Source organism: Idiotropiscis lumnitzeri, chromosome 8 (assembly GCF_059441095.1).
Source record: "Idiotropiscis lumnitzeri isolate Australia: NSW breed Sydney's pygmy pipehorse chromosome 8, RoL_Ilum_1.0, whole genome shotgun sequence".
Lineage (NCBI taxonomy): Eukaryota > Metazoa > Chordata > Actinopteri > Syngnathiformes > Syngnathidae > Idiotropiscis > Idiotropiscis lumnitzeri.
The window spans coordinates 21,703,644-21,719,684 of NC_142398.1; the positions used below are offsets into that span (position 1 = coordinate 21,703,644).

Genomic DNA, 16,041 nt, shown 5'->3' on the forward strand with positions numbered 1-16,041 from the left:
AAAAATAACAGAGATTGAAATCATGATCATTAAAATGATTATGCAATGATTTCAAAAGGTAGTATTTATTAAATTGCTAAAACTCAATTACTCAGCTACAAAATCAAATGAAATTCACTCCTCTTGCATTTTTATTCTTCTGAATCCACACTTTTGATACCTTGCATTTTTGGATGAATTGAAACCTTGAATATGCATTACTCTTACATCTTGATCATATTTATTTTTATTTATGTTATTTGGTGTCTTGGGATTTACCGGGCTAACCTGGGATTGTAGTTCATGTGGAAATGAATGTTGGTAGACATTTCTTTGAATGTTTGAATACTCAACATTGAAAGGACCAATGAGAAAAAATAGTAAGAAAGCAACTAAAAATACACTAAAATAATAGCAATTGAAAAATCTGCACGTTTGGTTCTCTTTGGGGCGGTTTATTTGGAGTGCACAGGTGAGAACAGAAGAAAGTTTTTTGGTTGAATATAACTCGGTTTTTCACTGATCGTGAATCATTTGTGCCTTCGAGTCGTGCTATCTTTCCTGTGTGTATTCGTTTCCTTTAAGTTTGTGTGTGAATATTCATTATTTTAACCACTCCCAAACTCTATGCTAAATTCCTGTTAGCATTTAAATGGCACGGCGCTAGCAATATTTTCAAAACGAATCATCTTTTGTGTAGTTCTCTTTATTGTGTGTTTAGTTTTACAGTAAACTCCAACTACGGTGTCGTTACAGCTTAAAGCACGCTCCGGACCGGCAGAATCACTTACGCTCCACGCTTGCTGCGTTCGCAACATGATGCATTCAGGTTACTCGAACAGCGTCGGAAACCGCGCCATTCTGCACCTCTAATCGTTTTTCTTCTATTATGACGTTTCAAAAATCGAGAGAAGCCAAATCAAAATATCAGCTGTATGAAATACAATACAACTTTATTTGTATAAGTTTCGATTCGAGATCAATTAGCTTTTTTTTTTGCTTGATTATAAATCGTCTTGCTTCTGTTTTTTTGTTTTTTTTTCAGTTTTCTGGATGCGTGCGTGTGTATGCATGTGCGTACTCGTGTCGACACGTGTCTCACAAGCGAGGCTCAAACATGACTTTTTTGTCCGATTCTGTTAGCAGCTGCTCAGGAAAACATCAGCTGTGCTCCTCAAAATTTTATTAGTCAAGCTTTAATTGTTGCTCCTCACATAATGCCGTGATGCTAATTTATGGCGGTTGCTGAGGATACCATTGCGATTACGACGGTAGATGTCTCAGTGAAGAAGTCACAGGCATGTGTCTGCGGCACGGTTGACCGATGATGTGGTACTTTGCGTGTGTTCATACTCTCCATGCATGTGTGTGTGTATGGTGCAGACAACATTGGAGTGCAATATGATGTACAGTAAATGTTTGGTGTATGTGCAGTATTGAAGTCTTAACACGTTGAGCTCTGGTGTTATCTGAGTCACGATTATCGCACTGGACTGAAAGCTGTTGAGCACTAAAAAGGCCTTGCAGAACCATTTTGATAACCTGAAGCTGGTTTGATGATTTGTCTGTTTTAATCAGCCAAGGCATGTCGGAAATGACGGCGTCACACACTGACTACAGTACATGAAGGAGCTTGCGCCGGTGCTAATAACCCTGTGAGTCACGACACCAGCCCCCACACACTCACGTACACACGCTATCAACAATAAACAGGCTTTGAAAACGCCCACATGCATGCACGCACTGCTGAAGTCCTTCCTGCTGCATACTCTCTCACCCCTCTTGCAAGCTTTCTTGAGGTAATTCCATTCTGATCATGGTCTCTGCCCTCTTTGGCTGCGTTCAGACTGCAAGGAGATCCGATTCCAATCGGATTTCTCCTCAAATCCAATTTTCAGGAGTGATTGTTTTGAACAAGTGTCCAAGTGGAATCCCGCCCGGTTCAAACGGAGTCACATCGGACCGGTTGATGTAGCAACGGCGTCGTCCAGCACGTTTAGTGTTTGACGTCACCGTTCCGCATTTTGACGTCGGTGCCGCTGCCGGCCATACCACCCCCACGCCCCACAGGAGAAGATTATTCCCGTGCCGAATTAGGGTACCAGCATGTCCCTGATTGGTCTTGTGTCATGGACAGTGACGTCACAGACAGTCAAATCCGTCCGATATGTTCGGAGCTGTTCCGACTGAGAGGCATCCTGACCAAATGCGATATGAAGCTGACTCCCAAAAGTGTTTTCAATCCATCTCGCCAAAATTAGACTTCATGTGCTTTGTGACCGTTCAGACTGCAAAAGAGCAATCCAGTTTCCATTCAAAATGTGATGTTGGCTGACAATCTGAACAAGGCCTCTTCCATCTCATTCTCCATCGAGTTGTGCTGAAAAGTGTGATGCGCACAAGCTCTCAAGGATAGCAGCGAGAACACACATAAACAGCCACAGTTTCCCACTGACGGACTCAAATGCCAAGACGTAGCCATGATTTTATCACGGATAAGTTATGAGTAAGAAAGTATGCGGCAAGTCAGAATAAAAATGTTTTAAAGCAATGTCACACGTTTAGCTGTCCATATTTTGTACACGTCATATTTCATTGGGCGAATACAATACAATGCAACTTTATTTGTATGACATATTTCAGTCTAAACTCCTCCATTTGATGACCAATCTCAGGGACTGATGCGATTGTGCCCCTGAACTGAGAATTCCTGACATGTCAGAAATGCGGTAGGTCCTTCTTGACTTGACCGTGATTTTGTACAGTTGAAACCGAGATAAGACTGAAATTCCTCACGTGTGAGACACTTTTCCCTCAGCTGTGCTCATGCAAATTCTTCTTACAAAAGGTGTTGCGTATGAACACTGTCTGGGCCTGCGAAAAGAAGATTTAAAAAAATAAAATAAAATTTTAGCATTAGTTTGAAAATGTCCTTTTTCCTGTTTTCCTGATTACTTTTGACTCTGACTACTGATGACATCTTCAGGACTTCAGTGGAACAGCAACGACCCAAATGGACACTTTTAGCAATCCACTCGTGTTTCGCGCTCGCTCCATCGATCGAGTCGTAGTTTTGGATTGGTTTGCACTCCAACTACTCTCCTGCGCCGCGCAAGCTTACTTCAAGTGAGTCGGGCTCGAAAGACTGAGTTGAGGTCAGAAAACAGGAACCGGCTTGAGAGCGGTGCTAACTTGTGAATTCAGATCAATCCAGATGTGTGTTTGGCAATTCTTTGCCCAGATTTGTCTCATGGAACTCATTTGAATTACTTCCACCTTGGCTCCCTGCACATTTAGTGGACATCCACACATTTAGGTGTTCATTTATTTAGATTTTTTGCTTTTTTCTTGCTGTGATACAACCATTTTGTCGCTGAAGGAAATCTGGCGGAATTTGTGTTTGCATGCCATATTTTTTAAGAAGTCACAGAGAGTTGTATTGGATTGCATTGTCTTCAGAAGTCAATGGTGGAAGGGAGAAGGAAGGAATTGGAAAGGGTGAAAAAGACAAGACAGAGAGAGAGGGAGAGGGAGAGATTGCCTCTCTCGCTTTCTCTCTCTTGGCACAAGCTCACACATGCACACACATACATTGAATACTGCTCACTTTCTAACTCCTCCCCTCTCTCAGCCACACGTGTCAGGGCTTGAGCTGAGCTGCTCTCAGATCCTGTTGAGAGGCTCTGAAGATGGGGGGGGTGCAAGTTGTGGAGGGATGTACTTGTGGAAAAAGGGAGGGGTCGTGGAGGGGTGAGGGGGGGGGTCGCTGTGTTCTACCATGTATTTGCTCTTCCTCGCTCTTCTGAGATGCTTCCTGTGAAGAGAAACGCACCACAAACGGCTTTCTCTGTGCTTTCGCTGTCTGATTCTTTTTTTTTCTCTCTCTCTCATCATTCTCCCTCCTTTCTTCCATCCTCGCCTCCTTAAACACTCTACCTCTCGCGTGCTTAGAGGGAGTTGTTGGTCCTGAGCGACATCACGACGAATCAATAGTGCACATGTGCAAGAGTTGTTGCTTTCCACGCCTTTATATGAAATGTATGAGTTCATTCGTCCCAATGCATATCATATTTTTTGCCTTGTGTCATCTGAGGTGTAAAGCGTAAATAACCGCTGTGTATTTTATTTATTTATTTATTTATTGGGTGCATATAGCTACATAAGCATCCATGATAGGTGCAGTATGCAAAAGTACGTCTGTCTATTTGAGTAAGACGTACCCCTCAACACTCGTCCCCACCACCAAAGCTGTTTTTAACTTCAAAAACTGAAAGCGCTCCGACAGACCTTCTCCACCCATTCGACATGCCCTTGGGGAGTGAATCAGCGAGCTTGGTTGGAGAGGAAAATATCACGTCTCTATTTTTTTTCCCGAGGACTGTCACTAAATTGGTTTAGTATTCAATTCACCGTGTGTCTCGAGCTCCTTTAAATTGAAGATGATGTACAACATGACAGTGAGCTGCAGGACAGACAATCGGTGTCATGAATCAGTCTTGTACGCGTAGGAAAAACAATCGATGAACCGATTTGCCTTTTCACATAGCCCGATATCGATTCATAAAACCATAAATTGAACTCATGTGACTTCACGTGTCACGCGATATCTCCTCCCCACGCGAGAGTAGTGCGGCAAAATGAATTGCGCTGGCCCTATAATAGCCTATCGTTACTAATTTCGCGTTTAATATCAGCCAGTTGAGACAATTAGCATCTTGACATGCATCAACTGCAAGCTTTCCTTTTCTTTTCTTTTTCTTTTTAATCTGTGCAGTCTGCCGTGGCCAAAGTGCGCCCGCGGATCGCAGGTTGAGGACCCCTGAATTAAAGTACAGAATAAGCAGCCGTATTTTTTTTTCGTGTGTGGATGGATGGATAGATAGATTTTTTTTCCTGACACTGTCTGTGAGCCAAAGAGAGGTAGGAAGGGAGATGCAGTCAGAAGGCTGCATACTAAACAGGCTGCTGTCCCCCTGCCAGCACCTCACACACACACTCAAAAAATATTCATGTTTGGTTGCTCGTGTACATACTCACAAATAGCCCGCACACACAAACATCATGCAGACACTTCCCTCACGCCAGCTCAAACTTTGGCCGCCTTCCTCGGCTGCCGGTTGCTGTGGCAACCATTGCCCGAGGCACCTTACAACCCAAATCAATGGCAGCTCCGAGATGAGGGTAGACAGGGGTCGCTTGTGTGTGTGTGTGAGTATACACGCGACAGCTTGTCTCTGTTTAAATGCTCCCGTGTTTGAGCACTTTGGTGCCGAGCGTCGTGACGCTTTCGCTAATACTATCAGTGTTTTACAAATTAGATTTTGGTTGCGTATTAACCAAACCAAGAGATGTTTGAGATGAAACTGATGTCTGGAGAAGTGTGTGCGGTCAGGTCAGATATTTTATTTTTATGCAATCGTGTGCCAGTCGTCACTTTGTTTGTGTTGATGCCTCCAAATGTGGGCGCCACACACACACCAAGACATACATGAGACACCACGCCGATGTGACCCTGCCCTCGTCCCTTAAATTCACCCCGTCCTTCCCATCTGCTCACTCGGATGCTAACGGACACACAAACACACACAACGGGTTAGTTGGCCTCGCACATGAATGTGCGTTCGCATAAGAACAGACTGGAGAAAAAAAATGATACTGTTTACCCACCTGTGTCTCGGTGTCGCAATCTTTGCATTCCCGTGGCGGCCCTCCCTCTCAACCACCAACAATGCAATGCTCGAGGGAATGCAAAGATAAGTCACTTTCCAACCAAGAGTTCCAATTTCACAGCACTGATCATCAGTGGCGTGTGTTTCGTGTCATTTCCCGCCGCAGACTCGACGTCTCTCGCAGGCGCCTGTGAAGACTCATGCAATAGACGCCAGATTGATCATTTCTCGTCTTCCACAATATGAAGTGAGCTAAACAATTTAATGCCCAGCATATTTCTCCTTCCCACTCTTTTTCTCCTTTACCCCCTTTTACCTTGTCACACACGTCCATATTGAACTTTTTGTGCAAGAAGACAAAAAAATCTGCTTACCATACATACCGGAATGTTTGCCACTCTTACACAAAGTTGAAACTGCTTGGGAAAGCACATCCTTACCTGCGCCATCCACAGCAAACCTGTGTGTGTGTGTGCGTGTGTGCGTGTGTGTGGGTGTGTGGGTGCGTGTGCGTAGGCGGAAGGACAAATCACAATCGTCTTTGCATCTGCAAATTTGGGAAGCGTAACATTGTTGATTATATTTCACTTTAATGTCTTGCCACTTGAAAATGTTCCTAACGCATAAAGTGGACTTTAGTGGTGATGATAATACTTCAGCCACAGAAACGGTAGATTTGTGACACGTGTCAAAGATGTGACATTCTCATTCCCCAAAATATTTCTACCTCCTCCCTTCTCGCTCCTCTCTCAAGCTTCTCGATCCTGGATGGAATTTGTGGTGGGAGGCGCTAGCATGTAAACAGAGACGCTAGGAGCGAGAGGGCAATTAGAGGAACGAGATGAGCCCTTAGCCCATCGTTTCAAATAAATTTGGGTCGAATATTCACCCGTTCATTCAACTTTTCCGATTCCTGGGTCGGCTTTAAAAATTTTAAGTTCTATATTCTTTGATGATGTCATGTTTCTCAGATTCATCCATGCTTCCATTTTCGAACAAACGATAAACAAGCGCATGCAGAAATGACTCTTTAAACGGTATTGAACTCAGCAAATCCTCTCAAGTGTGGAGATTTACATTCGTGTTTGCGTTGGGATTCCTGTTTTGCGGCTTATCGACCAAACTCTGAACCTCACGCATAATTTAATTCAATCATTCGTGTGAGTTTTCAGTCAACTGGCGACCGTTTTCTCATTCGGGAATCGTTGATTATAAATAAATATCCTGTCATTTTGTATTGCTATATTTTCTCATCCGTCGTATAAAAATTGTTGCCAACCCATGTTGTGAAGATGTTCCACTTGCGCTCGTGTCATCGGACTTGCGCCGGCTTGTCTCGGGAAAAGCGTCTGCAGGGAGCGTCTGAGTCCCCTGTGATGATGATCGGCTCATCAGCAAGCTTTGATCATTTGAATCCGGTGTGTTGGAGGAGGGAAACATGTAAAACAAGCTGGATAGGGGCGCTCTCGAGGACCAGAGTTGTAGGTGTGCCTGTTTTCAGCCCGTCACACCCTCACCGACAGACGTACAAATGAGCCACCATCCGTCTTGCGTAACCGTTTGACACCGGGACTCTTGGCTGGCCACTGTTTTTCGTCACACACACACACAAGGGCATTTCGGTCCCTCCTGACCTGGTTTGACAAAAATAGGCGCACACACACATAGACAACGACAAGGTCAAAAGGTTGAGGCCCGGAATAGAAACGTACACAGGAACAACTTCTCACCTGGTGGGACATGTTGAACACTTAAGTATAGCGCCAAGGTGATTTCACTTGATTTAGCGTTGCGTCGCTTGAAATGTCCACGCATGCTCCAGAAGTCGTGACGCACAATAAAACCTGAACGATGTTTGTTGCTGCAACACTTGATGGGCCGTTTAACCAACGCTGTAAATCCACACGCGAGAACAAGTGGTTTGCAAGTACAGTAAAAATTCAGTCACGTTTTCCACTGCAAAAATTCACCGAAGTTCTAAATATAAATATTCAATTAAACAGTGCAGTTTCCGCAAGTAAACATGGTACCGCACGAAGGGTCTCATTTTATCATCTCATATCGCCAGCGTTGAGAATTTGGAGATTAAGAGGCACCACTCCTCCATCTCCGTATTTAATGGAGTTGTCTACTAAAGATGAAGTCACGTCACGGCCGCGTGTAAGAAATGAACCGTGTCTGCGGTTGAGTTACTACTATCACCACAAATGTTGACTTCCTGCTTCATGTTTCATGTGGGATTCAATTCAGACAAAAACTGTTCCTCAAAACAATTCTCCATATTCCCCGTCAGTCGTCTCCCGAGCGCTCTCTGCCACCCACACGCCCAAGAAATATTGGCTTTTGATGACACGTTGGTCGGATGTGTGCGGATGAGCGTTCGTACTGCAGATGCATCGCATACATAAGCAATTTACAGCCGTAGACGATAGAGGCCCTGATTGGATTTTAAAAATCGGAATTGTGACGTTCACACAGCATTTAAAAATCAGATAAAAATAACGGTTTTTTTTTTTCTTAAGCTTTGTTTCAAATCGGAGTGCATCTTCGCCCCCTCATCGTTGGTGGGGTGCTGAAATTGAAATAAGCAAGTTAGTCAGGTATTCTGCGGTCACCTCTCAACACAACACTGGTTTACTATTAAAGATTCTGTTTGTTTTTCTTCTCCATTTCTCCTTGACATAGACAGACAGCATGCGTGACTTTTTGACCTTGTGTGTGTGTGTGCGTGCGTGTGTTTGTGAGATCATGTGGCTTTTTTTCGAAGGCGAGCTGGTATATGTTTCGCTCTCATGTGAAAAGCAATCTCCCAGGTTGAGTTCATAAATCAAGGTGGGGGGATGGAAATGAAAACTGCATGTGTGTGCGTGTGAGGTAGAGCGCGCCAGAGAGCGATAACAGCTCATACCTGTCAGAAACAGGGGTGCATCTCGTCAGATGTTGTATTTGCTCGGCTTCACGCGGCGTCCGCAACATGAGCGATTTCTCTTGTTCTCTCGTTTGCGCTTCTCGGCGGGATTAGGCGACAGGGTGCCCCGTCGAAAACCAATCGTGATTTAGGAAACCAATGAGACGTAATGGACAATGTGCCCTTAGAGCAACGCTAATGCAGTCACTCACAAGTGGACTCATCCCGTCTTTAATCGTGAGAGGGAAATGAGTGCAACCTGCTCCGTGTGGGAGAATTACGTCTGCTTTCGCTGATGACAGACTCGGTGAGGCGATGGCCCGCTTTGTCTCCGGACCTTTTTTGTTTTTTTGTTTTTCCTCAAAACTGTGACTGTTAAGGTTGGACAACCAAAGGTTTTCATCTGCTGCACAAGTCAACTCATCAAATGACGACTGCATATTTACAAGAATGCATAAATGAGACCTTTTAGATTCCATAACAAAAATCATGTCAAGATAATTGAAGTTACAATTTCTTGTGTTGTCGTACATTCTTCTGAGAGTCAAAAGGCAAACAGACGCCCATTACTAGGCAAGGCAAGGCGGTTTTATTTCTATAGCACATTTCAACTCAATGTGCTTCACACAAATAAAGATACAACTTGTGCAAACACAACAGAAGCAAAGTAGAGGAAACAAAAGTAAAAATAACTAAAAGAAGAAATGATTTACAATTGTTTTGAGGACCTTAATTAAAGTATGAGGGGGAAAAAAGCAAAGTTTTTAACCTGGATTTGAAAGCATTCACATTCCGGGCAAACTTTGATTTTGCCAGCCCATTCCATTTATCTGCTGCGTAACAATTAAATGCTGCTTCACCATGTTTACTTTGAACTCTGGGCTCCACTATTTGACCGGAGTCGACTGATCCCAAAGTTTATATTCAATCAGCATTTGTTTAATGTTTTCAGGACCCAAACCATTTAGTGATTTGTACACCAGGAGCAGAATTTTAAATATGAAAATCTAAAGCTAATTGAGAGCCGCAGGTGAAGCCTTTTGGACCTGGAGTAATATTTTCTCAGCTCTTTGTTCTGGTCAGAATCCAAGTTGCAGCGATTGATGCTTTCAGAGAGTCCAGTTAGGAGCTCTCTCTCTCTCTCTCTCTCTTTCTCTCTCTCTCTTTCTCTCTCCCTCTCTCTCTCTCCCTCTCTCCCTCTCTCTCTCTCTCTCCCTCTCTCCCTCTCTCCCTCTCTCTCTCTCTCTCTCTCTCGTCACTATATGACACTTTATACATAACATCCGATATTTCAACGTTAGCACAAATATGTGCTGCGTGCATTATGGGCCGGGCTGGAACAACAATCACAAACAATCATCCTTTCATCTGCAAGGTGAACAGTGTTCAAATTGGATTTTGTTTTCATCCCCCTTAAAACAGCATCAAGTGGAAATGTGTGACGTTCGAGCTCTCCCACATAAACAGACTGCTTGCCGCTGACGTCAGTCACGTCATCATGCGCTGCATGAAATGACCACGACATTTAATTTTTACGTGACTTGATTACATACAAGGAATTTCAATGAAAAACGTGGCCACTCACTATTTAGTGACAACGTTTTTCACTGCATGCATATGCTGACTTGTCGCTCTCGACTGGTGGGAGGCGCCTGTGCCTGCAAGTAAACAGAAGAGCGAGTGTTTAGCAACCTTGTGATTGTGACTTTACTTGTTGAGGGACATCCGCTTGAATTAAAAGTAGAAAAAGACTTGTTTAAATAGAAAATATAGATATAGAACACGGTTGTCAAACTCAAGGCCCGGGGGCCAGATCTGGACCGTCACATCATTTTACGTGGCCCGCCAAGGCAAATCATGCACAACTTCATGTTTCTTGCTAAAATACCAAAATTACAAATTCTCATCAATTTTTAAAAACTTTAACATTTTCCTGGATTCTGATTTTAAAAACTAGTTATCCATCAGTTTGTTTTGTGTGTGTGTGTATATATATTAATAATAATGATCTATATGGGTTCACTGTCATAGTGGCCCACTGAGCAAAACCAAAACTAATCAGTTTGACACCCCTGATATAGGATAATACCGGAACTGGGCACTTGACCCTTTTTTGCCGGTCAGTCCCCCCATCATGGCGGATGCGAACACCAACTATATTTTCAAAGTGAGCCGTGAGGTGACCTTCTGAATCATTCGCATTTTCACATTTCGATTGAAGTCCTCACGTGAACCAGCCTTTCGACACGACCTTGTTTTGTGCATCGTCGCTTTGTCAGGTTAGCAACATCGTGCACCTTGAAAAATGTCTGCGTACATTTTGTCCGCTTCAAAACCATGTAAGCCCTCCCGTCTCAGCGTTGTCAAGTAGTCTTAGGAGTGCCTCTTATCCGACTACTACAACACTCAGCTGATTACGCACAAAGTCTCCGCCAAAACGTGCGCTGGCGTACGTGTCTTTGTGCGGGGTTGGCATTAATGCGTATTTGTCTATCGAGCTTTCAATCATGTTATCTTGCTCTTGTGTGTGTGTTTGTGTTTAAGTGTGAAAAGCCTCATTCTTGTAAAACTGCAAGCGGTGCATCTCCGAATGTGAGTGTGTTCTTTTGAGGCTTCTCAAACGCTGCCTTTTTCGCTCTCATGTGGCTTCTCTGGTATGTTTGGTATTTCACAATGCCTCAGATCCTCTTCGCAAAAGCTGGGGGAGGTGTGCGTTTGTGTGTGTGTAAAGTGTCATTTATCTGCCGTGTGTTCTTGTATGGGGGGGGGGGTGGGCCTGGCTTGGAAGGGTGTAAGGGAGTGCACTTTGATTAACACACTCATTGTGGGTCTGCCGCTCCAAGTTCCTTTCCTTGTTAGCGTGCATGGTCGGGATTTTCTGGTTGGCTGGACAGACAACAATTGTGTGTTTACGGTCACGTTTGCGCTGTTAGTGTGTGTGTGTGTGTGTGTTTGTCTAAGGAGACCGGGATGTAATTAGACACAATGGCTGTAGCTAATGGAACAGCTGCCTGGTTGTAAATGTTTCTTGATGCCGCCATGTGGGCACAAACACGCTCACTGTGCGAGCCATCCGGTTGAGCTTCTGCTTTTTTTTGGGGGGGGGGGGGTCTATTATTTTCATAATTTTAAAGTCCCTCTTTACTCGGGGTTGTGTCAAATCTCCATCCTTCCGACATTGATTGTTTATTCCTAAACTGTCACTTTTTGCCTTGCTTTTGTGCTTGTCTGATCGTGTATACAAAGAAGTCTCAGCCATCTTTCTCTTCTCCTCGCTTCTCTCGTCCTCTTTGTGTCTGCTCTGTTCCTTTGTGTGGCACTACGTCTCTATCTCGGCCTCACTTTTCCCTTTTCCCTGCCTCCTTCTCTCCCTCCCCTTTTCTTTGCTATTAGACCATTTTTCCAGCAATGAGACTTGTCACCCCTCCCCATTTGTGCCTCCCCTCCCCTCGTCGCCCGTTCCTCCTCCCCCTCCCGTGGAAATCTGGCCTATCAGAGAAATGATAACACTACGTCACTCTGTAATCTGCCAGTGGGGGTTGCTGCAGCACACACACTGAGCTCGCCGCTCTGCAACGCAACTCGAGCAAAGACCAAATCGGTCTCATTTTCCATCTATCACTCTCTTTTTTTTTTCTTTTTTTTTTTACTCCATCAGTCTGGCCCTCGAGCCCGTCTTTTACACTCTGAACTCCAGACCTTGATGTGTGCGTCACTCGTAGTCCCAACAGTCACCTTGGGCGCCATGTCCCTATAAAATCGCCATACTTACGTGACCTTGCCCGTGACAGCCTCGCACTCCATTCATGTCCCCCGTCTTCCATCTATGCTTGTCTTTGTCGCACTTTTTTCACGTCAAGCCGTGCAGAGGAGGTAAATCTCTCCGTGGCGTCTGTGGAGGCAGGCCATGCCAACACTTTGCCACGAGGAGACACGAAGGGAGAGGAGATAAGAAAGGGTGTGTTGTGCTTTGCTTGGATGTGTGTGCGTACCGTTGCCCGCCCACCTTCCATCGGCTTACACCCGTTTTTTTGCACGTTCTTCTTCCATGACCTGAGACAAATCTTGTACAGTGCTTTTTTTGTTTGTTTTAACATGTTACTCAAAATACAAACGGCTGTTTTTAGCATTGTCATGAAATTAGTAACTTCCGCTTTTCAAACCAAAAGCAATGTAAGCAAAAGTGAGAACTTTGTTTGTTTTGACTTATTGACAATTAAATAAGATAAGGCATTGCAAGGTTAATTCGAGTATGTTGATTTTTTTTTCTCATCTTGATTTGTTCGAGGTCGCGAAGACTTTCTCCAGAGGTGTTTGCGTTGCGACGAGAAAAAAAATGTTTATGACCGTTAGAACTTTTGGCGAGCGCCTTTATGACATCGCCTACGTGCGCACACACTCGCAAAACTGCACCACTCAGTAAGATTTGGGTGCAGTATGTCAGAAAACACATTTGCTTATTGTAGCTACTGTCATTTTAGCATTTCTCCACTTTCTGGTGTTTTTTTCTTTTCTCTGAAGCAACTGTCGGTTTTCCATGTTGATGCTCGCTTGTTTGTGGAGGCTTAAAAGTGGCAAACATATTCATGATTTGAATGTGGGTCTAATAGTTTAAGAAAAAAATATTCTAAAAAATAATAATAATTCATAAAAAATATAATCTGTATCTTTAAATAATAATCATACCAATGTTATTGTTCTTATGCGGTTAATATGTCAAATCCGTTTTTAAAAAAAAAAGGACGGTAATTGATCTCATTGACCCAACTCCTTCTTCAAGCGTCTCTCCGAACGCTCTTTGTGTGAAGCAATTAATTAGTTGAATTGCACGATGGCTTGAACGTGATGTTTTGCCACTGGCACCAGTCAGTCGTTAACGTCCGCCTTGCCATGGAACTTGTCTCAAACTGCACAAGCACATCTCGCTGAAATTGCGCAATCTTATCTTGCGCTGCCCGCGATCTCGCTTTTCCTGTTTACATTTTTTAATCAGTCCTTGGGCAACAAGTTTGTTGACTTCATTCATTATTATTATTTTTATTCATTAATTTATTTTACTTTCGGGAACTGGAATGAGAATATTCCAACTTTGATGGCAATCTCATACATGTGTGTCACGTCATATTTTTTTTTAGCGCCCATAAAAACCTAAAAAAAAAATGGGTTGGGCTCCCTTGCAAAAAACAGCCCAACCCCTCCCCAAAAATATTTGTATTGAAAAAAACACCGGCGAATAGATGAATCTGCGGGTGAGTATGCGGGAGTTCACTTATTGTGTACTTTAACACATCAACATGTTCTGAAAAGTTTCATTTCATGTCAGAAGAAGCCGACACAAATTTTAGTAGCGATAGAACACATAAATGCAGACTTGAAGCACTTTTCTTATTCTTATTCTATTTACATAAATTCTTTGCACGTCGTCGCATTCCTTGAAAACTGGTTGCACTACCAAATAGTACGTGTGGTTTTTGTTTTATTGTTTTCTGTATTTTTGTTTCATGAACGCAAAATAAGAAAAGATGAACGTGTGTATGAAATCACTTTTCCTTGTTGAAACGAAGACAAATGGAATCCGTTCCAGTCCACCCCCCAAAAAACGTCCATTTTCTGTTGCATATTTTTAATACAGAAATAGTAAAGTAAAGTTCACCACTTTAATCTGAAAAAAACAAAACATAATGAAGCATGGTAAATGTACTTAATATTTTTCAGTTGATTGTTTTACATTTATGGTGGCGAGGAAGTGTTTTTCATCAAAATATTTAGTCATCATGTTGAGATTCCAAACGGCTCATTTGCTCAGTGGCATAAGAATAAAGGACACAAGGCACACTCAGTAGCTGCAGTACTTTCCGTCTCTCTCTTTTTTTTTTGCTTAATTTACATGCATGACCTGGATACAGTCTGTTCGTAATAGAGAACATTGCGTTCTGACAAAATCAGATTCCAGCTCGTGTTTTGAAATGGGCCGGTACGCACCAGTCCGGCCTACCAGCACTTCGTTGTCAGTTTTAGCATCTCGCTTACGGGGACTTTTTACGCCGTACCGGGACGTCGCATGAGACCACAGTACGATCCTCTCTTGTTCTATTTCCGTCTTGCACTTTGTGATACTCATCCTCCTCTGGCTTATTGCGTTGCTCGGCGCCACTGCCACTTATTCTTTTCCACTGAAAGCGCTGCTTACATCGCTGCTGTATGGAGGGAAATTTGTTGTAAACGGACGTGGACGCTGATTGCAATTTGTCTCACCAGGAGGAATACTTTTTGCTTTGTGACGTATCATAAAGGTTTAGCATGACACCGTTGTCTGGATGCTTCTCATTCTCAACGTAATTGGCGTAATGTGGAAAAAAAACGTTTTTTTTTTGGGCCGAGATTCAACTCTTCGACGCGTCCAGGCATTTTGTTGTCGTCGGTCTGATGGCGTTTTTAGACGTGCCATTTTGTTTGTGTGCATATTGTGTGTTGCAGTGTATCAATAAAGTCCCTCCCTGGTAGCCATTACCACTGATTCATGCGGCCCTCCTAATGGTCAAATCATTAACGTTATTTAGACCACTGGCTCTTGGCGGATGTGTGTGTGTGTGTGTTGATTTCTTTTCTTCCGTGTTTGTCCACGGGGCAATGTCTGTGTGCACGATCATATTTGGACAGTACTGTTTGTGTGTGTGTGTGTGTGTGCACGTGTTAGGCCGTCCTCGGGCCGCTCTGAGTATTGATCTCCATTTGGTCAATGAGCAAGGCTAACAACGCGAGGATATGCTGCTCTCGCCCACCCCCGATCAATCGGAGCAGCCACATCCGCAAATGGCCCACTCTGCTCCTTGAGAGCACCTGACGCATTAGCCCGCCGCCGCCGCCATTAGCCGTCACTAATGATCACCTCCAGGGTTGAAAGACAACGTCGGAAAACAGTATGCACGCTTTAGCAAATTGCTTCATTGTCACTCTTTGTATGAGAGATTAAAAAAAAAATCTACCTGCAAGTGTTGCGAAACACACAGCTATTTTTTTTTCATTGATTTCTTTGCAGCACAACCTCGAGGCATTACATTAGTCTCGCAGGACAGATATGCACATACGCACACACGTTCATACGCTCGCAGGAAAAAAAAACGAACTTGTCGATATTACGGGTCAATCATTTCGGAAAACTCATTTGTGGGGCGGCGCCACCGTCTCGGGAGAAAAGAAAGAGGAGGAGTGACATCTCTAATATGTCGAGGATGTTTCCTCTACCTTCCACAATATGCTCATTGCGTCCCACATCTGCTGAGGCTCAACGGGGACCCATAAAAGCCCGAACAGAAATCAAGAACGTGCCGCAGCCCCGCTCGCCTTCGCCTCACTGTGGCCCCTCTCGATTTTCTTATCGCTCGCTAACACCAGTATGGCACAGTTAAACACTTACATGCTCACTGAGTCATTTGCTGCTCCACTTCCATTCGCTCTCCTCTCTCTTCCTCTGAGGTCTAAATC

General features: G+C 43.8%; 1 protein-coding gene and 1 long non-coding RNA gene across 2 annotated transcripts in view; one reads left to right on the forward strand and one right to left on the reverse strand.

Moving 5' to 3' along the window:
• Positions 1 to 16,041, forward strand: part of maml3 (mastermind-like transcriptional coactivator 3) — a 71,814-nt gene that overhangs the window by 34,942 nt on the left and 20,831 nt on the right. The gene's annotated exons all lie outside the window — the stretch shown is intronic.
• LOC148332765 (uncharacterized) lies at positions 9,766 to 12,481 on the reverse strand. The gene is made up of 3 exons (XR_015844607.1): positions 12,329 to 12,481; positions 10,142 to 10,214; positions 9,766 to 10,059 (listed from the first exon to the last, which is right to left on the reverse strand). It is a non-coding gene; the product is annotated as an uncharacterized LOC148332765 (long non-coding RNA).